Raw genomic sequence first — 25412 nt, 5'->3', positions numbered from 1 at the left:
ATAGCTCACTTGGTTTATCCTCCGCCTATAGCGCCGACATCCCACATGGACTCCAGTTCTAGTCCCGGATGCTTTTCTTCCAGTCCAACTCTCGGCTGTGGCCCAGGAGTGCAATGGAGGATGGCCCAGGTGCTTGGGCCCTGCACCCGCGTGGGAGACTAGGAGGAGGCACCTGGCTCCTGGCTTCAGATCGGTGTAGCTCCGGCTGTAGTGGCCATTTAGGGGGTGAACTAACGGAAGGAAGACCTTTCGCCCTCTCTCTCTCTGTCTATAACTCTACCTGTCAAATAAGAGAGAAAGGAAGAGAGGAAGGAAGGGAGACAGGAAGGAAGGGAGACAGGAAGGAAGGAAGGAAGGAAGGAAGGAAGGAAGGAAGGAAGGGAGGGAGGGAAGGAGGAAGGTAGGTAGGCAGGTAGATAGATAGATAGATAGATGGCTTAAGACTGTGGAACCTTGCACCCATGTGGGAATCCAGATGGAGTTCCAGGATTGTAGCTTCAGTGTGGCCCAACCCCAGCCACTGCAGCCATTTGGGGAGTGAACCAGGAGATGGATGATTCTCTCTCTCTTTCTCCCTCCTTCCCTCCCTCCCTCCATCCATCCCTTCTCTCTGTAACTCTTCTGAATAAATTATAAATAAATATTTAAAACAAAATAAGCGGGCCGGCGCCGCGGCTCACTAGGCTAATCCTCCACCTTGTAGCGCCGGCACACCGGGTTCTAGTCCCGGTCAGGGCACTGGATTCTGTCCCGGTTGCCCCTCTTCCAGGCCAGCTCTCTGCTGTGGCCAGGGAGTGCAGTGGAGGATGACCCAAGTGCTTGGGCCCTGCACCCCATGGGAGACCAGGAGAAGTACCTGGCTCCTGCCATCGGATCAGTGCGGTGTGCTGGCTGCAGCGCGCCGGCCACGGCGGCCATTGGAGGGTGAACCAACAGCAAAGGAAGACCTTTCTCTCTCTCTCTCTCTCTCACTGTCCACTCTGCCTGTCAAAAAATAAAAAATTTAAAAAAATTTAAAAAAAAGAAACTTTAAAACAAAATAAGCAACACTCTCATGGAGACTGCCTTCCAAGGGCAAGGCTCCAGTGATCTAAAGACTTCCCACCAGGCCCACCTCCTAGAGGCCATAATTAGAAAAAGTCTAATAACCATTAATGTAAGGCTTGGGGATCCAAGCCCCCAACACATGGGCCTTTAGAGGATATCAAAACTATTATTCAAAAGTCAAAATAGACAAGTCTCAGCTAGTCTCAGGTGGGAAAAAAAAATACAGTAAGAAATTAATCAAAGTACCTTATGAGCTAAGTATTGTGATAAGCAATCCATCCAATAATACACTGTCTTCTTGAAAAATGTTCAGGGAAGTGGAGAAACATGTGGTCTTCTATGTAAGTTAATTTTGAGCAAGTTTACATTTAGTGTATGTATGGCACAATTCAGGTATCGATTATCAGATATATATCCATAGAAAATAAGAAATTACATACCAAACTAATAAAAGTTACTCCTGGTGACTTAACAATTCTGGGTATCCTTTCATAGTTCAAAATTTATTGCACGAACACTTCATACTTTATAATCAATAAAAGACTATAAACATGAAAAGATGTTTTAAAGTTAGATGTCCTCCCCCAAAACACACACACCCACACCCTATCCTCTATTATAAACAGAAACTGAGATCAGAGACCTGGCAAGCTGAGAGACTAAATTTAGCAGTCAGATCTAAGTTACAGATCCTCTCAGAAACAGTCCCTGAAATAGTTCTAGCCTTATGAAAGGAAACTTCACAAGCCTACCACTCTGGGCTTCACTTTATGAGCCTCTAGTTTTATCAAATGGTCCCAGGAATTGATAAATTATTAAAAATAGCAGCACAACACGAGAGCTGACGCCATGTCCTGGCATCCAGCAACTTGTTTTCTGTTTCAGTGAAACACCTAACACTTGTGAATCAATTTAGCAAAGGTCAGAGGCTTTAGAAGCAGGTTAATAACTCTAGGAGTCATAAAGAAGGGTGCAAACAAATAAATCTTTTAAAAAATACGATTCATTTTGAAATAATTTTAGATGTACACAAGAGGTACAATAACGAATACAGAGAACTGAGGCATACCCTTTACTGTTTCCTCTGCATCAGCAGCTCAGATAACACAGTAGTACAGGGCTCACAACCAGGAAACTAGCAGTGTTATACCACGACCAACTAAAGAACACATCCTATTTGGATTTTACTAATTTCCCCCATAACATCTCTTTGCTTTTCCCAGAACCATGTTGCTTTCTGTCTCGTCAAACCCTGCTAACCTCCAGAAGTACCTCCCTCTTTCCTTGCCTCTGACACACTTTGACAGGCTTGAAGACTACTAGGTATTTTGCAGAATGTTTCTGAACTTGGGTTTCTCACACATTTTCTCATGATTAGAATATTCCAGAAGTGCTGCTTTGTTGTACTCAGGGCTATGCTGGTTGTCTTATTCCTGTGACACTGACCTGGATCCAGTGTTTAAGGTGGTAACCTCACAGAGTTGTTTTTGCAAACATGACTCTGGAACACAGAAGTCTGATCAGTGGCAAAAATTCGAATGGGAAAGCTCAGACTCAGAACAGAAGTTTCAGAATCAGGTAGACAGACTTGGGTTCCTATATACTTCCTTCTATTTTCTACCATGTGACCATGGGCACTTCCTTACTCCTCTTTCCGCTGGTATACCATAAAAACAAAGTTACCTGTGAAGCTGTTTTCTAAAACTGTTACAAAGATGAAATCAAATAATACAGGTGAAGCATTCAGTGCCTGTAATTTATAAGTGTTACATGAAATCAATCACGATTATTACTTGAGATCTGAGAAGGATGGTGATTTGGGGGTAGTCTGGGGGTGAGATGGAGGATATCAGACAGAAGGAGAGGGCACGGGAGAGCCCTAGCTAATAGCTCCTCTCTTACTCCTTATCTCATTTTTTCCTTGCACAAACAGGTTTTGTAATTAGAGCCCAAGAACACAAAAGGTATTCAGACTAGCACATTAATCACAAGATGGCAGAGTCAAACCCTTGCTCCATGCCTTAGAAGGTCCTCTCTCATTTGTTAGCTCTTGTAAAATCACTACCCTGTCTTGCAGGGATTTTTGGGCTGTGACACGGGGCATCAAAACTTTTCTTCTGCAGCTTGCCTCTGCTGTCTAGATGCTAAGGCAGCAATTCTAGAATGCCTAACTTATGGAGGTAAAAACATCAAAAAAGCAGTCCTTCCTTTTAAAATACAAATCTAACCCTTGAGAAAACAGGAAATAAAAACTAACATGGAGATCTGGAGAGGCAGTTGAAATTTTTAAACACTCTTCCATCAGGCTACATGAAGAACTATGACTAACCTCTGCCCCACTGCCTTTGTGGATTTAACCTCAACTTTGGAAACCCAAGTCATTATGTATAAACATGAGAGTATAAGAAGGCTGGCTGCACTGAAGGATGACTATGACTTCATGTGGCTTATAAGGAAATTACAACATCACTATGTGTTGAAGTAATTAAGAATCAAATGTCTTTCTCTATAGGCTTCTGTCATTTCCATCCCAAGCTCTTCAGCATCCACACCTTGAAGACCAGGAACTTAACAGCCATTTATGCTTTCCCAACACCGAAGTAGGAACCTATAAAATAAACGTATGCATAGTGCTTGGCATAAACCAACTGGGCACAGGAAATTAGTGCTCAGTTTCCTGGGCCAGGATCAGGAACACAGCCCATTGATTCCTCAATGACTTTGAAGGGCACGCAATGTTGAGAGGTCTACACTGCAGTTCAGGCAGACAACTGAGGAGGAGTTAAGAGTCCAAGTTCTCTTCTCAGCACACCCTGTCCTGCCTGTGGGATGCAGGGTCCATCACTTCCTTGCTTTCCCACATTCCTGCTCCTCCTCTTCCTAGCAAGGAGGAAGAGGTAACAGTTAACTGTCACCTGAGCTTTGTTCAGGAATAAACTTGTTCAAAATGCAAAGCAATCAGAGGTTAGGGACCCAGGCCCTGTGAAATGAGATACTCAAGGTCACAAACTGTCACAGACCCCAACAGTAGGCTCCCAAGCCTGTGCTCTCCCTTCGGGGAATGTCATCACTGCACTCAACTTTCACATACTGATGCTCTATTCCACTTCCTTAAAATGGGGTGCACTAGGGCTGGCATCGTGGCACAGTGAGTGAAGGTGCCACTCCTGATGCTGGCATCCCATATTGAAGTACAGCTGGAGTCCTGGCTAACTGGCTTCCAATCCAGCTTCCTGTGGACGTGCCTGGGTTGTTACATGGGCTCCTGCCAGCTCTGTGGGAGACCAGGATGCAGCTCCTGGATGCTGACTTCGGCCTTGCCCAGCCCTGGCTGTTGCTGCCATTTGGGGAGTGAACTAGTGGACGTTTACTCTGTCCTTCTCTCTCTCTCTCTCTGCCTTTCAAATAAATAAGTAAATCTTAAAAAAAAAAAAAAAAAAAAAAAAAAAGAAGATGAGGTACACTGCAAGCACAGCATGAGGTGGTTGTTTTCAGTACTAACAATCCCTCCTCCCCCAGCTTTCAGGTACACAGGGATGGATCAAACATCCTCCCAGGGCTCTCCTGATGCTCCCACTGTTCCAGGCTCATACGCTTCACTAGCCGGGAGACAAGGGCAGCTTCCCTGCCGAGCCTGAGCTGGGGACAGAGCCGTCCTTTCCACACTGCCTCCCATTCTGCATCTACCACACTATTCCTGAGCACGACCCACCTGTGCTGCAGCCTGGGACACAGCTGAGGACAAACCCTGCCCAGAGCAAGAAATTGAGTGGAGTTGCAGTGTCCTTAACACCAAGGCAAAGTTATGGAAACATTGCTAGAGGACTCTTTCAAAGACTACCCAGGGTCCAACAGCCCTCAGCAAACACATACGTTCGCCAATCTCTCAGGCTCTCAGTCTGGATCAAAATCCCAGCTTATGAGTGTTTGTGTAAATTTATCATACACTCTTTCTTTAAAAAGGACTTTCCTACTATTATCATAAAAACAACATATTCTCCTTGTAAAAAGATTCAAATAATACAGAAGCATATAAACTTAGAGCAAGCTTCTTCAACCTTACCCTACAGAGAGAATCGGTGCTAACTGTTTGGTATATATCCTTCAAAACAAGTTTAATTGTGCAATGGAAATAGCCAGGGTACAGATTTTTATGTATTATATGTACAAGAGGAAGGAAGGAGATAAACTGATACATCTACATGCTATTATGTATTATATATAGTTATTATGTGTCATATATATTAGTGTGTGTGTGTGTGTGTGTGTTTTAAAGGGCTCCAAAACTCAACATCCATTGCCTCCAGGGAGTAGAGCTAGGTGACAAGGGACAGGGTGGGAGCTATGCTTGTCACTGTATTTTTTTACCTCACGCTGTTCGAATTTTGTACCATGTGAATGTATAATCTACTCAAAATATTAACTGAGTTAAATATTAAAACAAAGAAAACGCTGCATTGGTTGAATGTCTAAAACAGTGCCTTGCATATAGCAGCCACTAAATAAACCCTGCAAAATCAATGAAAAGAAACCAGCCTCTATATTTATTTGAACATAATTGGAATTACACTACTCAGACGACACATGTAGTTTTAAATAATCTACTAGAAACATTTGATTACTGACATGGAACGGCATTGATGAGCTGTTTCTAGAGGGGAATGGTACAAATCAAGAACGAAACAATTTTAGATATCACCCACCAACTGGCAAAAACATCAACTACCATTCTGAACATTTTCTCTCAAGACTCCTATGGTCTGAGGGCAAATACAGTTGTCAAAAGCCTGGGTACATGGCCCCAAGAGGCTAATACAAGGGGTAGTTTTTTACATTTATAGATTATCTTGAAACTATACATTCTGTGTTTTTCTCTATAATACAGTCATGATTCTACTATTAAAAAAAAAAAACCTTCACTGTCTTTGCTTAACCTCAGCCTTTATGAAGCATGTGCTCTATGTGGCATGTGGTTTCACACCTCTTGGCCCATCTCCTATCTGGGCGAGTTGAAGCACCCTAACTTGAAAGTCACAGATGATGGCTGAATCTTCAAATTTTACATAAACTGGGGTCATCAAAGCAAAATGCTTTACTCCAGGTCGTAGGACAGACCCCAGCAAAGCTGAGAGTAGGCACTGAGAAGCAACTTCTCAGTGGGGACACAGACACAGCTCCTAGCCAGTTCTGCCACTCAATAGCCCCGATGTCTCATCCAGTTCAGAATACCCCAGCCTGTGTTTGTCCCCTCACTACAACTGGCTAACTCAGCCTGGCCATGCCTGCAGAACATAAAATATCTACCAAGCTTCACATCTCATTACACTTTCTATGATGCTTTCTGCTTTCCAAAACCAATCTGTGTGCATTTTAGCAACCATTTGGGCTGTACCATTTGCATTCTGTTCATGTATTAATTTCATATCTGCTTTAAGTATTTATGTGTAAAAATCAAAACCTTGGTTTGACAACATTTGGTTAACCAATCATTTTGTCTACTTTGTTTGAAAAGAAAACTGCCTATTATTTGAAAAATTCCAAAGGGGCCAGAGGCATTGTGGTACAGCAGGATTAAGCCTCTACTTGTGACACCAGCATGCCACATTGGAGTGCTGGTTAGCGTCCTGGCTGCTCAGCTTCTAATACAGCCTCCTGCTAAAGTGCCTGTGAGGGACGCTGAAGATGGCACAGATACTTGGGCCTCTGTCACTTACACGGGAAACCAGGATGGAGTTGTTGGTTCTTGGTTTCAGCCAGGCCCAGCCTTGACTGTTGCAAACCCTGGGGAGCAAATAAGAAGACAGAGATTTCTTTCCCTTTGTGTCTCTCTTCTCTCTTTCTGCTGCTCTGCAGAAATGTAAGTGTTGTTGTTTTTTGTGTGTTGTTGTTTTTTTTTTTTTTTTTTTTTTTTTGACAGGCAGAGTGGACAGTGAGAGAGAGAGACAGAGAGAGAAAGGTCTTCCTTTGCCGTTGGTTCACCCTCCAATGGCTGCCGCAGCCGGCGCGCTGCGGCCGGCGCACCGCGCTGATCCGATGGCAGGAGCCAGGAGCCAGGTGCTTCTCCTGGTCTCCCATGGGGTGCAGGGCCCAAGCACCTGGGCCATCCTCCACTGCACTCCCTGGCCACAGCAGAGGGCTGGCCTGGAAGAGGGGCAACCGGGACAGAATCTGGCGCCCTGACCGGGACTAGAACCCGGTGTGCCGGCGCCGCTAGGCGGAGGATTAGCCTAGTGAGCCGTGGCGCCGGCTAAGTGTTGTTTTTTAAAGATTTATTTATTTGAGACTTACACAGAGAGAGGAGAGGCGGGGGTGGGGAGGTGTCTTCCATCCAATGTTAACTCCCCAATTGGCCGCCACAGCCAGAGCTGCGCCGATCCAAAGCCAGGAGCCAGGAGCCTCCTCCAGGTCTCCCACGTGGGTGCAGCGGCCCAAGGACTTGGGCCATCGAAATATAACTATTTTTAAAAATATAATTTCCCAAACGGTCCATCAAAGAAGGAGGTACCTTTCTCTGAAGGGAGGTGAGAACTTCCACTTTGACTATGACCTTGTCTAAATATGATCAGAGTCAGTGAACTCAAAAGGCTTCCATAGCCTTGGCAACTCATGACAAGAGCCTAGAGTGATTACTGAGGCCATAAACAAGAGTGTCAATTTGTTAAGTCAACAACAGGAGTCACTGTGCACTTACTCCTCGTGTAGGATCTCTGTCCTTAATGTGCTGTACATTGTGATTTAATGCTATAACTAGTACTCAAACAGTATTTTTCACTTTGTGTTTCTATGTGGGTGCAAACTGTTGAAAGCTTTACTTAATATATACTAAATTGATCTTCTGTATATAAAGAGAATTGAAAATGAATCTTGATGTGAATGGAAGGGGAGAGGGAGTGGGAAAGGGGAGGGTTGTGGGTGGAAGGGACGTTATGGGGGGGAAGCCATTGTAATCCATAAGCTGTACTTTGGAAATTTATATTCATTAAATAAAAGTTAAAAAAATATAATTTCACTTGATTTTCACTAGCTTTTCTTCATATTTTCCAAAGCAACTTGAAAAATTACATTAATCCACTTTACATTAAAAAAATCCCTTAATGGGGCCGACACTGTGGTGTAGTGAATAAAGTTGCTATCTCCAGTGCCGGCATCCCATATGGGTGCTGGTTCAAGTCCCGGCTGCTCCACTTTCAATCCAGTTCTCTGTCATGGCCTGGAAAAGCAGTAGAAGATGGCCCAAGTCCATGGACTCCTGCATCCGCATGGGAGACCCAAAAGAAGCTCTTGGCTCCTGGATTCGGATTGGCACAGTTCTAGCCATTGCAGCCAAATGGGGAGGGAACCAGAGGATGGAGGACCTCTCTCTCTCTCTGCTTCTCCTTCTCTCTCTGTGTAACTCTGACTTTTAAATACATAAATAAATATTTTTAAAAATCCCTTAAATAACAGTAATGAATAATAAATATTAAGATATTGGTACTGAAATTATGTTCAATGCCTACTTAAACTATTTGGTACTGTAAATATGTGTAATGTCTCTAAATGAAATGCTTAAACCATGTTTTAAGAAATACACTGGCTGGCGCCGCAGCTCACTAGGCTAATCCTCTGCCTGTGGTGCCGGCACCCCGGGTTCTAGTCCCGGTCGGGGCGCCAGATTCTGTCCCAGTTGCTCCTCTTCCAGTCCAGCTCTCTGCTGTGGCCCGGGAAGGCAGTGGAGGATGGCCCAAGTGCTTGGGCCCTGCACCCGCATGGGAGACCAGGAAGAAGCACCTGAAGACAGGAAGGAAGGAAGGAAGGAAGGAAGGGAGGGAGGGAGGGAGGGAGGGAGGGACGGAGGGAGGGATGAATACACCTGCAATAGGCAGGGCTCTACAGCAGAAAATGAATATGAACTGATGAATACACATGTGTGTAGGTGTGTGTATGCACAGACATCTTTGAAAGAAACAAAGTATAGAAAATTTTAGATTGCTATTCCAATAAATAAATAAAAGCCTAAATAAAGCATAAATCCCCAAAGAATCATTCTACTCCCTCAGGGGATTTAAACCAATGGAATGGTTCATATCTATAAATAGTTGAAAAATCTTTTTTGGAATTCCTCTTTTTTTTTTTTTTTTTTTTTTTGACAGGCAGAGTGGACAATGAGAGAGAGAGACAGAGAGAAAGGTCTTCCTTTTTGCCGTTGGTTCACCCTCCAATGGCCGCCGCGGCCGGCGCACTGCGGCTGGCACACCATGCTGATCCGAAGGCAGGAGTCAGGTGCTTCTCCTGGTCTCCCATGCGGTTGCAGGGCCCAAGGACCTGGGCCATCCTCCACTGCACTCCCAGGCCATAGCAGAGAGCTGGCCTGGAAGAGGGGCAACCGGGACAGAATCCGGAGCCCCGACCAGGATTAGAACCTGGTGTGCCGGCGCCGCAAGGCGGAGGATTAGCCTAGTGAGCCTCGGTGCCAGCTGGAATTCCTCATTTTCAAAGAAACTGAGCAATTTGGTGCTGGCGCCAAAATTTCAATAGAGGTAGAGAAATTCTGAAATAATTTCTCTTTTGTATAAAATATCAAATACAGACATTTTAGGCTCAAGTAAATTCTACCACGATAGTACCTGGAACACCAATGTACAGGTCCCTGACAATGCTTAGAGCCCAAGTTTGGAGAAGCAGAGGACACAGCTGGAAACCAATGTCACTGGGGAGAGACTATGTCAGGAATCAAACAGCACCAAGAGAAGCTGTGCTTGCTGTCCTGGCCCTGCCATGGAATGGGATGCAACAGGAATGTGGGAACTCCTCCAGTGCCTTGTTAGAGGTATTGTGAAACTCTCAAACATCAGATGCCACAAGTGTGAAGATACAAGCACAGGGCTGGGAATTTGGCACAGTGGTTAAGACACCAGCTGGGACACTCATCCTATATTGAGTGCCTTGCTTGAGTCTAATCCAGCTTCCTGCTAATGCACACCACGAGAGGCAGGAAGATGATGGCTCGAGTACTTGGGTCACTGTCACTCACATGGAGGCCAGGACTGAGTTCCAGCTCCAGGCTTCAGCCTGGTCCAGCCCTGACTGTTGTAGGTATCTGCTGAGTCAAACAGCAGAGAGGAGATCTCTGCTTTTCTCCGTCTTTCAAATAAATTCAAATTTCAAAGCATATTCCAAAGCAACTCCTAACACATTCCAAAGAGACAGACATCTAGGCTACAAGACAGAAGGCCCAAAGTCAAGTCACCATCCTCTCATCTTTTTCTTCTCTCTTAACTGGAGGAATTTATTACTTTTCCTTATTTAAAAAATGCTATTTTGCTATTTCCTCAAAATATAATGTATACGGACACCATTTTTTTTAAAAAAAGGAATTTTTCACAAATACATTATTGTTGTACTCAAAGAAGAGAAAAGTCATAGGTGATCAATCTGTGATGTCAACAGTCTTCTTTACCTAGAAAAACACAGGATCTTAGCCACATCCTCTAGAGAATCCTATAATCGAAACTATATTCTTTGGTGAGTTTAAGAAATGATGCAAGTTACTAGAACTCAGACTTAATCTACATTTAAACACAACATCATGTGATTAGCCCAGCCTTCCACCTGACTTGACTAGGCAAGGAGGCACTCGCACCTCTGAGTTCCACCTGTCACTGAAATGTGAACCCCAAACCAGCAGGCCAACGTCCTCAGGACCTCTGCGGACAAGCCCATCAAGCACCATGCAAAGGGTAGCACAACCAGAGGAGTTCACCTCTGTAATCTCAGAGCACAGTCCAGGTGTTATTTCAGAAACGAGAAACAGAGAAGTCAACAGACGAAAGGTCAATAATTGAATAACAAACATGAGGACAAAGTCCTAGAGTGAAATGGTATGATGTTCGAGATTTACTTTTTTTTTTTTTTTTTTTTGACAGGCAGAGTTAGACAGTGAGAGAGAGACAGAGAGAAAGGTCTTCCTTCTGTTGGTTCACTCCCCTAATGGCTGCTACGGCCAATGCGCTGCACCAATCCGAAGCCAGGAGCCAGGTGCCTCCTCCTGGACTCCCATGCGGGTGCAGGGGCCCAAGCACTTGGGCCATCCTCCACTGCACTCCAGGGCCACAGCAGAGCACTAGACTAGAAGAGGAGCAACTGGGACAGAATCCGGCACCCCGACCGGGACTAGAACCCGGTGTGCCGGCGCCGCAAGGCGGAGGATTAGCCTAGTGAGCCACAGTGCCGGCGAGATTTACTTTCAAATACTGCCTCCTGCTCCCAAGAACCACAGAGATCTGATGACTGGTGATGCTGATGCCGGCTCATAAGGTCATGGAGTTCATTTTACTATTCACTCTAGCTTCTATATCTTTTTCATTATCATAATAAAATTGTTTTTAAACAGTAAATCAATCTGGTAAGAACCTAATTTGTTTTTAAAAAAAATAATACACACACAGAAACATAAAATACACAGGAAAGAAAGAACCAAAAAATTTATGGTAGGTGGTGGAAGAAATACAGCAAGTCAGCTGCCTCCACACAACCACGAAGCAGGGAGCCACTGCTCGAAGCAGCAGCAGCTCTTCCTGCCACACCTCACACCTTCACCGCCTTGCTTATGAACAACCCACCTTCAGCGAGGTGGGGCCTGACCTGGGAAGTGCACCACACCACCTTCCTATCACCTTACATGGTTAGTAGAGTTTTTACCCACTGGCCCCCTCCTGAAAGAAGAAGAAGAAACTACACCCAATTTCTCAGACTAAAAACCACAGGAAGTCCATGGAAGAGAAAAGAAAGGCAAAAAGATCAAACCCTAATGTACCACACTGTCACAGATGGAAGATAAAAGTCACAGAAGCCAAAACCAATGCATGCCAGTTAGTGGGAAGATGCTTGCACACACTGAAGTTTTACTCTACCTTCTTACCCTGTATTTCCCCACTCACTCTGTGTTTCCTTTGTAGCTCTAGAGGCAGATAAGACAGCCAGGAAATATCTGAGAAACACCACAATGGCAGATATGGAGGCAGGGCAATTTGACAGTATTCTTAGAAATTCCATTTTGTGAACTCACTGATTGATTACTCCATTGATCACCAGGGCTGATAAGGGCACTATGTTCTTAGACTAATTGCCAGGGGTATCTTTATAAAGACTGTGGACCTTTCCCAGTATCCAGCCTCCAAAGAGACAAAAGAATATCATAGAAAAATATTTTTATACTAGTGTGGACAACCAAGATTCAGCTAGCTTTGGCTGAGCAATCCAGCTTATGATTTTGTAGGTGAGCCAATGAAGGGCTGAAACCCAAGCCAAGGAGGCTTCTCTGATTTTTTTATGTCCTAGCAACAACATGCTCCGTTCTTCTTCCTAGAGAGCAAGGTACTCATTCCCCAAAAGTTGGGACTCCTGAGCTTTGCCATCTGAGAATTACACCCTATCACTATATCAATACTCGAAACAGAAGGGAACAACCACATAAGTCAACCCTCCGAGCTGAAGGGGAAAACTTACATCCCACTCTGACATCCTTCCTTTCCAAGTCTTAGAGAGAAGTTTGCTTTTCTTAAAAATCAGTCCATTCCTATCTTGTAGGTAATATGAAGCTTACGGTGTTTTTCATTTTGTGATATTTCTACCTTGTTTTGGTACAGTAAATCCCCAAGCCAAATGTGCCAGCCAAATCCAGCAACTGGACTGAACCTAAAGATTCAATGCAGATATCTGACTGGTCCTAAAACAAAACCTTCTTCAAGTACCATGTATGGTCCTAGTTTAGGAAAGACAGTGCCAGGGACAGTAATAACGTTTATGTGCATAAAGCATAAAGCATAAAGGATTATTCTCCCCTGAAACCATAGGTACAATCTGTGGCATATTTTATAACACATGATAAGGCAGGATCTATCCCTTATTTAAAAAAAATTCACAGCCAGTCGGAAACCCAATTTGCCGTTTCATTATCCACAACCGACAATACTGTGAGTTTTCTCAGAGGGTGTGGTCTTCAAACAGGTTTGTACAAATTCTGGTGCCAGGAACCATGCAACAGAAACCAAAATATATCTGAGGTTATAGTAAATAAATACGCAACAGCAAAAGACTAAGTTTTGCTTGCTTGATTTATATCAGCCTTTTGTCTTACTCATACAATTTAGTTTCAGGGGCAGGAGAACAAGGAAACTTTGACTCCAACTTTTGAGCTGTTAGAGCCACTCTAAATTGGTCCTCCCCCTGCCCTCCCCCGCCAACCAGGTTTTGCTTTTCATTCAATACCGAATTGTTTACAACTAATAACCAGTACGAATCTTTTCTACCTAACCTAAAAGGAAAAATTCTGAAATTGATGACTATCAATACTTCTTAAAGTAAGTCAAGTAATTAGCAAACTACTAAAGCCCTGCCTGAACTAATTATCACATTCAAAATCACTTTGCAATCTGCACAGATTCTTTGGAGCTTTTACATAACAGAGCTTGGTGGAAGCACTCAGGTGGCATTTGAGTAAGCTCACCTCTGACAAACCTTGAGATAATGGCAAAATATATTTCTTGTTCGCTGGTCATACATCTACCTTTTGGTGATTAGACCCAAAGAACACCTTCATGGGTGTTATGGTTTGGGTGTGGTTCATGAGTTGAAAACTTGTTCCCAGTGCGGCAATGCAGGCAGGTGGTCTGGGCCTTTTAGAGGTGAGGCCTACTGGGAAGATGTTAGGTCATGAAGAGGATTGAGGTTCCTAGTTTTTCCAAGTCTTGCCTGCTCACATAAGCTCTTCCTCTCATACACACTGCTGCCATTTGGATGCCATCCATCACAACCAGAGTTCAAACCAGTGGGTGTGCAAGGTCTTAGACTTTACCTTCCAAACTGGACAGGCAGAGTTGTTAGACAGTGAGAGAGACAGAGAGAAAGGTCTTCCTTCCGTTGGTTCACCCCCAAAATGGCCACAAGGCCAGAGTGCACCGATCCAAAGCCAGGAGCCAGGTGCTTCCTTTCCTGGTCTCCCATGTGGGTGCAGGGCCCATGGACTTTGACCATCCTCCACTGCCTTCCCAGGCCACAGCAGAGAGCTGGACTGGAAGAGGAGCAACTGGGACAGAACCGGTGCCCCAACTGGGACTAGAACCCGGTGTGCCGACGCCACAGGTGGAGGATTAGTCTAGTGAGCTGTGGCGCCGGCCTAAACCACTTTTCTTGACAAAGTAGCCTGTCCTAGAGATTTCCTCATGCTAACAAAAATGGACCAATACAATGGGTTACTGTTATCGTTTGTATATTAAAAGTTTACAATCCTAGATGCCATTCCTAATAAAAATCAAGCTAAACAAGCTGGGGGTGGGGGTGAGGTGGTCCATGGGTTAAATGAAATGCTTTTAACCATTCAGGAGCAGGGATGAAACTGTACAACAGTTTCAACTGTAACCAATCTCTACTTACTCCAACTGAATAAGTTACACCCTCCCAGAAGCCTGCAACTCTTCCCTTCTCTAGTACAACCTCCACTATCTTAGGTCCAGGCACTCTCAGCTGGGAGGTGACTCCAGCAGGGTATAGGCCAATTCACACTACATGGTAATTCTCTTTCCCTAGGATGATTTCATTTCACAAGCTCTACCATGGTCAGCATCTATAATGGTAACAGTTCTTAAGCAAACACAAGAGAAGTAGAAAATCCAGGACTGTGGGAAGGGAGAGATTTGAAAACCACAGAGAACAAGGAACAAATTGGATTAATTTTTCAACATGGAAAAAATTATTTATTTGAAAGGCAGAGAGAAAGAGAAAGAGACAGATACAGAGATCTCCCATCTGCTGTTAGATTCTCCAAATGCCTTTCATCAGCCTGGACTGAGCCAGGCTGAAGCCAGCAACCTGGAACTGAACGTGGGTCTTCCATGTGGGAGGCAGGGACCCAAGCAGATGAGCCATCACCTGCTGCCTGCCAGGGCTGCACTAGCAGGAAGCTACAAAAGGACACTCCAATACACTCCAATACTGCGGGTGTCCCAAGCAGCATTTAAAAGCTGCGCCAAATCCCACGCCAACAAGTTAGTTTTACGGCAAACAAGTTACAAACCAGACTTAAACTCCAGCCAGGTTCCCTGTCTACAAAAACATGGATAACATCATCTAGTTCATAGAGTTAAATGAGAGAGTAGCAAAATACCTAGTACACTAGTGGCACACAGCAGGAGCTCCACAATCCATGGCTGCTGTCGGTAGGCTACCTTCTCACATGAGGCTCCACCCTACTCCCTACTCTATTTCACAACTTGTTCCCTACTCCAATTTCAACGCCCAAATGTTCTCTTAAAAGTAGCTGGTCCCCACCTCTCAATGGCTCCTAAAAGCAGTAGTTTCAAAGGCTCTCTTACAAAGACGGTGCGTGGGCAAAGGTGTTACTACTTGAAGATAATGTTCTCTGCCTCTCAGCACACTCTTCATAGTTTTGCAGGGCACTCCAAATGTAATTATCAGTTAATTTATTAAATTTACTCAAAATTAATTTACAGTAAGAGCAAAAGCAAAAGCAAAAAGCAAAAAGCCACGTTATTCTCTTCGTGCCACAACTGCCAACCCATTCTATTCCAGTGAATCATCACGAAAGCTCTCTGCTGTGCTTATGAGATTTAGAGATCCAAGTTGTGCATTGTTGGCCAAGAGCAGATTATTGCCCTGAAATGGTTTGCTACACTCTCTGGTCTAGATTTCATTCAGTGCAGGTGTCTTTATACTGTCACCCCCATTTCAGGAGAAGGATCTCGAATCTCATATACACAGGCACAACAAAGCAAGATCAGAATGTTGAAGAGCATGGGAAAGAGCAATCACCCGAGCCACCACCTCCTGCCCTCCAGGGTCTGCATTAGTAGGAAGCCGCATCAGGAACCAGAGCCCAACAGCAAACTCTGGAATTCCAACTTGGAGCAAGGTGTCTTAGCTGGCATCTTAACTGCTAGGCAAACACTTGCGTCAGAAACCGATTTTTAGAAGTTCTGAAGGACAAAGTTTATTTACATGTCTGTATCTCTACTTCTGTGCTCCTAAGTTATCTTTTCAAGATAATCTTCAGTTGCTACTATTGCTTTGGTGTTCCCTTTAGAAGACAAACAGCAGCCGAAGAAGCTGTCTGTCTCATTTGCCAAATATGGTAAAATGCAACAGCTGTTACCTAAGCAACCATTCAGGATTCAAAGGTGTTCAAGATAAATCTGTTATTTCCTCTAAAAAAAAAAAGCTTTTTCCTCCCAGGTGTTGATTACTGATCCACAAAGAAGCCACCAAAAAAAAAAAAAAAAAAAAAAAAAAAAAAAAAAAAAAAGGGTTATGGGGCCCATGACAGCCAATGGTGACAGAAATCTGTCTCAAAGAAGTGGAGTGGTGTGAGAGCTGTGCTACCAAAAAAACCACCCCACTTGTCTGCAGCAGCTGACTTGTGAATACTTTCTGCATACTGGGTGCCTTTCCCCTCTCCCCCAAAATGTTTGTTTACAGAGGCAGAGGCAGAGGCAGACAGAGCTCCCCTCTAGTAACTCATTCCCCAAATTCTGGCATGGCTGAGGCTAAGCCACATGGAAGCCTAGAGCTGGAAACTTAAATCCCAGTTACATGTAGGTGGCAGGGTCCCAAACTACTTGAACCATTGGCTGCTGCCTTCCAATGTGCACGTCAGCAAGAAGCTGGAACTGGGAGTGGCTCTGGGACGTAACCGGTATTCTCATAGGGGATGCGGGTGTCCCAAGTGGTGTTGAAACTGCTACGCCAAATGCACCTTAACTAGGTGCCTTTCAAGACTACACAGAGAAATCTTTCCACCCCCAAACTTTGTACTCTGGCATGCTCCCAGTCTAGAATATGGTCAACAACATTCCACCTGGCTTGTTTTTTTTTTTTTTCCAGGAACAAAAGAGACAACAGGCTTATTGATTATTCCTCTACATTCTCTGAGCTTAAAAAGTAGAGGGCTCTGGAAAAGAGTAATTATCCACTTGAAATGACAATTAAAAATAAATATGCATACACTTCAAATAGAAATCTCAAAGCAGACTACAAAAAAAATAAAGTACAAGTGCAGAGTAGGCATCTAAAATACTTGCGGGGACCAGGTGCTGTGACACAGTGGTTAAGCTGCTGCTTGAGACACTTGCAGCCCATATCGGAGTGCCTGGGATCAAATCCCGCCTCTGCTTTTAACCCACCTTCCTGCTAATATGCCTGGGCTCAATTATTGAGTCCCTGCTACCCGTGTGGGAGACCTGGATCCTGGCTGATGTGGTTCTTTCGGGAGTCTACCAGTGGATGGAAGATACCTGTCTCACTCTTGCTCACTCCTCTCTCTCTCTCTCTCTGACACTTTTCTATTTATTATCAATAAATAAATGCTTAGAAACAAAATGCTTGCTGGATCTACAGAATGACTTCAAAACCTGCTTGATTCAAAATTGTTATAATAGCAATAGCAATTAAAATTTTAAAAACTATTTTAACATTATGAAGTTATTTAATCCAAAGCAGTTGTGCAACTTTTTTTTTTTTTTTGAGCAACTTTTCTAAGTGATGTAGAGATAACACTTAGTGCCAGAAACAGGTTTGGATTATCAGTGAGAACTTCTTAGCGTTACTTCTCACATGGGTGAGGCTGCAGGATGTTTTGGTAACATGTTTTCTGTGAAACCAACTCACATTTAAAGTAAGCCAAGAGTTTCAATCACAATCAAGCCATTACATGAATAAATTATTTAAACAAGCTGAAAATCATTCAATAGTTCGATTTTAATATGCAAGTTTTCCTGAGGAAGCCTTATAGCCAGAGGAGCATCGTTTCTCTGTGAAATGGGAGAAAAATTCTCCTTGGAATAAATTTATTCAAGATGGTTCTCAGTCCTAATGTAACCAACAGTTCTACCCAGGAATTTTATACAGGCCAAATTATTCAAAAGAATAAGATAAAGAAATATTTACTCATGCACATCAAATTCTTCTAAGTGACAGGTTATATGAAATGTACAGGACAGGCAAAAGTATACCAACAAAAAGATTAGCAGTTGGCTGGGCGTTGGCATGGGAATAAACTATCAAAGAGGAATCTTACTTTACAGATGAAAATGACCTAACACTGGCTCACAGGGCGGGATGCAGAACTCATTCAAGGGGCTGGTGCTGTGGCGCAGCAGGTTAACGCCCTGGCCTGAAGTGCCGGCATCCCATATGGGTGCCAGTTCGAGTCCCAGCTGCTCCACTTCCAATCCAGCTCTCTGCTATGGCCTGGGAAAGCAGAAGAAAATGGCTCAAATTCTTGGGCCTCTGCACCTATGTGGGAGACCCGGAAGAAGCTCCTGGCCCCTGATCGGCACAGCCAATTGGGGAGTAAACCATCAGATAGAAGACCTCTCTCTCTCTCCCCCTCTCCCTCTCCCTCTGCCTCTTCCTCTGCCTCTGCCTCTCCCTCTGCTTCTCCCTCTGCCTCCTCTCTGGGTAACTCTGACTTTCAAATAAATAAAATAAATATTTTTAAAAAAACAAACTTATTCAAGTTCCTACAAATCACTGAACTGTACACTTAACAAAAGTGACTTATACAGTAACTTAATAAAGTTTGCTTCTTTGTTTAAGTGACAGTTTGAGCATTTGTATGTAGCATTTTGAATGGGACTGGAAAGTAAGTAAAGAAGTGCTAAAATTCCCAGTTTTGAGAATGCTCCTCCCATACCTTCAAGTAATCTGAATTTCAAAAGAAGGAAATTATAATACTTTCATGCAAATAAATATTCAGCTATAGAAAATGATGTAGGGAAAAATATCCACAGGGAGAATGGCACACTGGGAACAGGCATTTAGTACAGTAGTTATGATGCTGCCTGGGATGCCAGCAACCCATTCTGAAGTGCCTGGTTAAGTTCCAGTTGCACTCCCAAATCCAGCTTCCAGCTACTGCGAGCCTGGGAGGCAGCAAGCCACGGTTTAAGTACTCAGGACCCTGCTGCCTCCATGACATACTCAGATGGAGTTCCTGGCTCCTGGCTTTGACTGGGTCCATCTCTGATTTTCGCAGACATGTGGGAAGCAAACTGCTGCATGGAAGATCTCTGTCTCTCTGTGCGTGTGTATGTATCTCCACCTTTCAAATAAGTAAAAAGTAAATTTTCAAAAATCAAGTGGTACACTAAAAGAAATGATGGTTCACCCATAACACAAAAATGGTACATTCCATACTAAGCAGTCAATTTAAAAATGTGTCAGATTACCTACAACAACATGCATAAAAATATGTCCAGAGTATATGGAATACACAAGAGTGTTTAACAAAATGGTATATACAGGATTCCTGTGAAATGGGTATTGATTACCTATCTATGTACAATGTGCACAAATGCACATTATATATTGGGAAAAGATAACAACACCACTTGGCTGTTCACTGTCCTTAGCCCTTGGACGGAGAAGCAGGAGAGGAGATGCTGGAGCCATATAGAGACTGGCTTTAAGTCTCAGCTCTTCTATTTACTTGTTGTGAGATCCTGAGCAGATTATTCAACTTCTGGGTTAGAGTTTTTTTGCTTATGTACATTAAGGATAATAACAGCACCTACACCATAGCTTGTGAAGTATATTATACACCCAGGGCACATACAGTGAGTTATGCTCTGCTAACTTTAATCAGCATGTATACTGTGTCTTTTTATTAAGATGAAAATATAAAAGCAGCTTTATTGGAGGGGGTAAAGAACACAAAAACACAGGCACTGACTGTTCTTGTGCTCCTAGTATGTTCATCATCAGCATGTGAGCAGTATTAGGCAACCAGCACAGACTGGACAGATGTGAAACCCTGCTTTATGGCTAACATTGATGTAAGCCACCTCCCTAAGGGCCACAGCCAGGCCAGAGAGTACCTGGGCAGGAAGCTCCCAAGTGTCATGGTTCAAGTGTTGTGACAGCAGTAGGATACCGCTACCCAGGCAACTGCACTGGCTCACAATGGCGATAATTAGCGTGTATGGCCAGACCAATGACAGAGGACTCCTGAAACACAAATGCTCTGATACAAACACATATGCCCAATAATTGACCTCAATGGGACTTCTGGTCTCATCTCAAGACATGCAAAATAAACCAGGGTCAATTATCTAAAACTTGAGCCAACAACAGAAAGTCATTAGTTGTCACATTCTAATAGCACAGAGTAAATCACTGCTTTGCTGAACAGCAACCTCCACTCTTGCCCTATGTCCCATACCACATGTTGGAAGAGGTATTTCCAGTTTTGGATAGTCTCAAAAAGATTTTCCAGTGGCCATCCTCACAGTATGTACAGCACTATATACCCTTTCTTAAAGGAATAACTTGTTTTTGAGTGATTGTTGTGTAGCAAATTTACCTATTCCTCTACAAAGTTTTTCAATCTCCATTTACACAAACGAAAAAACCCGGGGCTCACAGGCTGTGCCCCTTTCCTGGGCCCAGCAGTGAGCGGCAGCACTGAGAATCAACATTTCCAAAGCCTCTGCTTTGCCCCTCAACAAATTTCTGGAGCTAGACTCTGAAGTGGTTCGTGCATCTCAACTGCAATGCATTCCTCCAAAAGGTCCATCTGCCAGTAAAATCCACTGACCAGAAATACTGCAATAAAACTCTTGAAATTGTCCTGAATATGTCTGATATCTGTCGCAGTCAATACCAAAATTTGTTTTTCCTTTTTTTTTTCTTCTCCAAGGCCAAGTTTTCAACAAAGCACCAAGGTCTTCCCCATAGACCTGTCCTCACCAAGTACAACAAATCACAGAAATTCATGCTTCCAGAACTTCATTTTTCACAGTAGGTTTTATTGTCTTATTCATTTATATTCCTGTACAAAACACCAAAGACAAATTCACAAATGAACGTCTGTCAGCCTCCTTTAGTAAACGATCTATAAACTAGAGCTGAAGAGGCAAGGTGGGCCAAAGCCATAAGAGACTATTGGAATCAAGGAATCATTTGTGAACTTTCCTTTAACACACGGCATTTTAAGTATCCTCCTTTACCCTTCATTTCAGTGTGTTGTTTAGAAAACTGCCATGACCAGACTACAATAAACTTGTCTGGCCCAAAGCCTAAGTAACAGCAGCATTCATCAATTATTTCATCAGTCCACACTGAAATGGAGGCTTAATAAGCACCATGACGGTTCAAAACAGCAGCAGCAGGTTCTCTAAGGTTCTGGCATCCAATTATTTTTGCTTTGAATGAGATAGAACAGTAATAGAAGTCAATTCTTACCATTTGCTTTCTCAAAAATGAATCTATTTCCCTACTGTGGGCTTTTATTTCAGTAAATTCAAATTAAGAGCCAGCTGCCTTATGCAACTGTGTGAAGTAAACAAAGCTATGAAACATCTAATCTCAGGTCAGACAGCAAGAGAAAGAGGGCATGATCCTATCAGAACCAAGGATTTATTCAGTGTCAGGAAATGCTAAATACCAAACCAAGAAAACACTGCATCACAATATTGTCCCTTATAGGATATAGTTAAAGGGCTTTCCATACGCATAAGTAAGTATATAGAAAGAGATTATTTGAATTGTCAGGAAACTCTTAAACTCTTCTCTGGAGATATTCAATAAGGAACCAGCAAGCTATTTTCTCAAGAATGAGATTGAATCTAAGCTTACATAGTACATGTAACAAATCATTTGTATACTCAATCTTTGTTACAATCATTTTACATGTTCAAAGGGAAAGTGTGCTCTTTGAAGCAATCTGGAGAAAAATCCATTCATCTACAAATATAAAATACCTTATTCCTAACGAGTGACAAGTAGTTTTAATAACACTAATAGTTTTCACAACACTAATCCCAACAGAATAGATAGAATTATCTCACTGCCCAATCTAGACAGATAACCATGTAAGCACAAAGACAGAATAGGTTAAATCAAATAACCCTTAACACAAGTACACTGTTGCATACTCAATGTTCTATACAGATATCTTAGAGTCCACCCAGCTGACAGGAACCAGAGTAGGGTTATGAAGACAGGAAATGGAAGTGTTCCAGCTACATGCTAGCAGTACATTTGTGGAGCATATGTATATCAGGTTGACTAAGGTTATTCCAAAGTGAATCTTTACTTTTCTGTGTTCCTGCTCATTCTCCTCCCAATATTCCTTGTACCCATCATTCCACATAGTTTTATGAGCCAGGTCTTATTCTAGGTGCTCAAGAGTCACAAGGGAGAGTTACCCACAAATTCTGGCTGCAAGGAATGATTTCATTGGTGGCTAAATTCTGAAGTTTATAGACAAGGAGCTCATAAGTTGGCTTACTGTGGGGAGCAACTCGGACTAGACTAAGTTACTGGAATTAAGACTTATTCTATGCATCTGCTCTCCCACAATATGGCGCTGAGAAGGGAGAAACAGCTTCTACACAGCTGCCTCCAGTTCAACCAATAAACAGCAGGACCTGCTCCTGATTGGAGGAGAGCAGCGTACTCAGCGTGTGGGTAGCAGAGTTGGGATTGGTGGAAGAGGACTATAAAGGAGGAGAGAGACAACATGCACCAGGAACATCTAAGGGGAACATCTAAGGGGAACACCTGTGCAGCCCCCGAGAGAGCCGGCCGGCGGTGTGCCGCTCTCCCGCGGAAGTGGGGAATGTGGCAGGGGGAACCGCCCTTCCACGGAGGTGGAAGGGATGGTAGCCAACCCGGGAAGAACCAGCAGCAAACCCGTGGACGGCCGAGCAGACGAAAGAACAGCGCAGGGTCCTGTGTCGTTCCTCCACGAAGACGGGGAGCGACAGCTTACTCTTAAGAGACCCAAGAAACTAATGAAGGTCCACCAAGTGCAAAAGGAGGAGGACACCAGTGCCTAGTATTCCTTCAGAACAGTCTTGGTGAGATAATAGAAGGTCTCCATGGAACAGGACTTATCAGGATCAGCACAGATAACCATTAGTCCCAAACTACAACTGCACATCCTTAAAAACAGCAGAAAGTATGACCAAATTTCCTCAACCTACACCCTTTTCTTTTTTCAAACATGTCTAGTATTCTCTATATCATAATAAAAACAATGTTTTAGAGGAAAATCAAAGATTAAAGAAAACATGGGGGGAGTATTTGCAAACTGTGAAATAATACTAATTTCTCTAATTAAAAATGGATTTAAAGTCAGTATGATAAAGACAAGAACACATAGGGAAGAAAAGTAGGAAAAACAAAGAATAGGGACAAAGAAGAAGAAGCACAAAACAAAGGCCAAGAACAAAGAGTGACAGAAAAAAAGTGAATGGCTAACCAATCTATGAACAGATCCTAGCCTTCACTCAGAATTTTAGATAAGCAAGCAAAAACAGAGATACACTATTTTTAATTCACCAGATTGTCAAAAATGTTAAACCTTGGTGATATACAATGCTGGTGGGGCAGGGGACAGAATACAAGCTTGGCTAACAATACCATGAATATTTCAAAATAACTAGAAGGGAGGATTTTGAATGTTCTCTTCACAGAAAATCAATACACGGAAGAAGTGATGGATACGCTACATATCCTGATTTGATTACTACAAAATGTATATGAATCAAAGTATCATACTCCATCCCAGAAATACATATAATCACTATGGCCCAATCAAAAACAATTCTTAAAAGTAAAACAAAAAGGCTAACTTTTATACGATATAATTTGGCAATGTCTATCAAAATGCATTTGCCCTCTGACCTACTAATCTCATTATCAGGAATTTATGCAACAGACATCAGCAAGATGTTTCTACACAAGTATTTAAACAAAGGCAGACTACAGTCAATCCAATATCTAAAAACAACACTCCCTACAACCTGGTAACTACTAAAATAGCTAGAAATAAGGCAAAGGTGAAATCAATATTGTATATCCATTTAATGAAGTGTTGTATATCCATTTAACAAAGCATTATACCATCATTAAAGTGAAGAAGGAAGATTTGTATGTGTTGATGGGAAAAATTTCTAAAATACATTAGGGAAAGTACAAATAAAATCTACAGTACAATTTAATCCCTTTTATAAAAGGGACACAATTAAAAAAAAAAAGTGGCACAATAAGTTAAGCTACCACTTGGAACAAGGACATCCCATATGGGCGAGAAGGATCAAGTCCCGGCTACTCTGCTTCTGATCCGGCTCCCTGCTGATGTGTCTGGGAGGCAGTGGATAAAGGCCCAAGTACTTGAGTTCCTACTACCCAGAGGGAGACCCACATGGATTTCCTGCTTCCTGGCTTTGGCCTGCTGTATCTTTGGCTACTGCAGCCATTTTGGGGAATAAATCATGGGATGTAAGATCTCTGTCATTCTCCCTTTCAAATAATTCTTTCTTTTAAAAAGTATAAAAGACAGAGAGCCACATAATGCAAGTATGTGGCAAAAATATTTTCTTTTCTAAAAGAAATCACAAGAAATACAATATTTATATGTGAGGCTGGCTTTAACATCTCTTTCTGTATTTTGGCCTCCATTTGTATACTAACCACGTGTAAGTACTGTTTTCATTTATTTTTAATGCCATCATGGTTACCTGAATATAAGATGATGCACAATTATCTTCTCCCTGTATACTCTGTTTTCCACCAAATCTAATTAGAATAAAAATCAGAAAATTTAAAGCATTTATAATAAACCTTAACATATGAACCTCCCCAAACAGCAAGTGAGTTTAACTTTTTTTTAGGAGTACTCCAAGGAAGAGAACAAGAGGCAAAGTGGAGAAAAAGACGTCAATGCAGGGAGACAGAGATAAGATGTCAACCTGGGTTCAAGGACAAGGCTAAGTATTTCTCCCTTTCTGATGTTTTAAGCAAAATGATACATTATGCATCGTGTGGTGTTTTGGAGCAAGAAGCCACAAAGAAATCTAGCTGTTCTAAGCTGTGGAATGTGGAAAACAGCCTGGAGAAGAAAATCTTTCAAAGTCTTTCTGCTGTGTATCCCACTTCCCATGGCAGATGTCCTAAACAGCACTCTGGCCTCAGAATCAGCCCTTAAGGCACTCGGATCTGGCTGAAGAGCCCATGAGAGCATTTTAGGCATGGAAAGACAAGACACTCTGGAAAAAAGAAAAAAAAAAAAACCTAAATGAAAGATCTCTGCGAATGAGATCCCAGTAGAAAGAACGGGCCATCAAAGAAGGAGGTACCTTTCTCTGAAGGGAGGAGAGACTTCCACTTTGACTATGACCTTGTCTGAATAAGATCGAAGTCAGCGAACTCAAGGGGCTTCCATAGCCTTGGCAACTCATGACTAGAGCCTAGGGAGACTTCTGACGCCATAAACAAGAATGTCAAATTGTTAAGTCAACAACAGGAGTCACTGTGTACTTACTCCTCATGTGGGATCTCTGTCCTTAATGTGTTGTCCAATGCGA

At 42.9% G+C, this 25412-nt stretch overlaps 1 protein-coding gene across 15 annotated transcripts in view; it reads right to left on the bottom strand.

Moving 5' to 3' along the window:
- Window positions 1–25412, bottom strand: part of SGMS1 (sphingomyelin synthase 1) — a 337794-nt gene that overhangs the window by 78977 nt on the left and 233405 nt on the right. Inside the window, exon 1 of one of the 15 annotated variants that reach the window (XM_051823921.2) lies at window positions 15191–15270. The exons of the other annotated variants lie outside the window; for them this stretch is intronic. The gene's annotated coding sequence lies outside the window, so the exon portion shown is untranslated. Of the gene's footprint in view, window positions 1–15190; window positions 15271–25412 lie in introns of those variants that run through there. 15 annotated transcript variants of the gene reach the window in all.

Source organism: Oryctolagus cuniculus, chromosome 15 (assembly GCF_964237555.1).
Source record: "Oryctolagus cuniculus chromosome 15, mOryCun1.1, whole genome shotgun sequence".
Classification (NCBI taxonomy): Eukaryota; Metazoa; Chordata; class Mammalia; order Lagomorpha; family Leporidae; genus Oryctolagus; species Oryctolagus cuniculus.
This window is presented reverse-complemented; position numbering and strand designations above follow the sequence as displayed.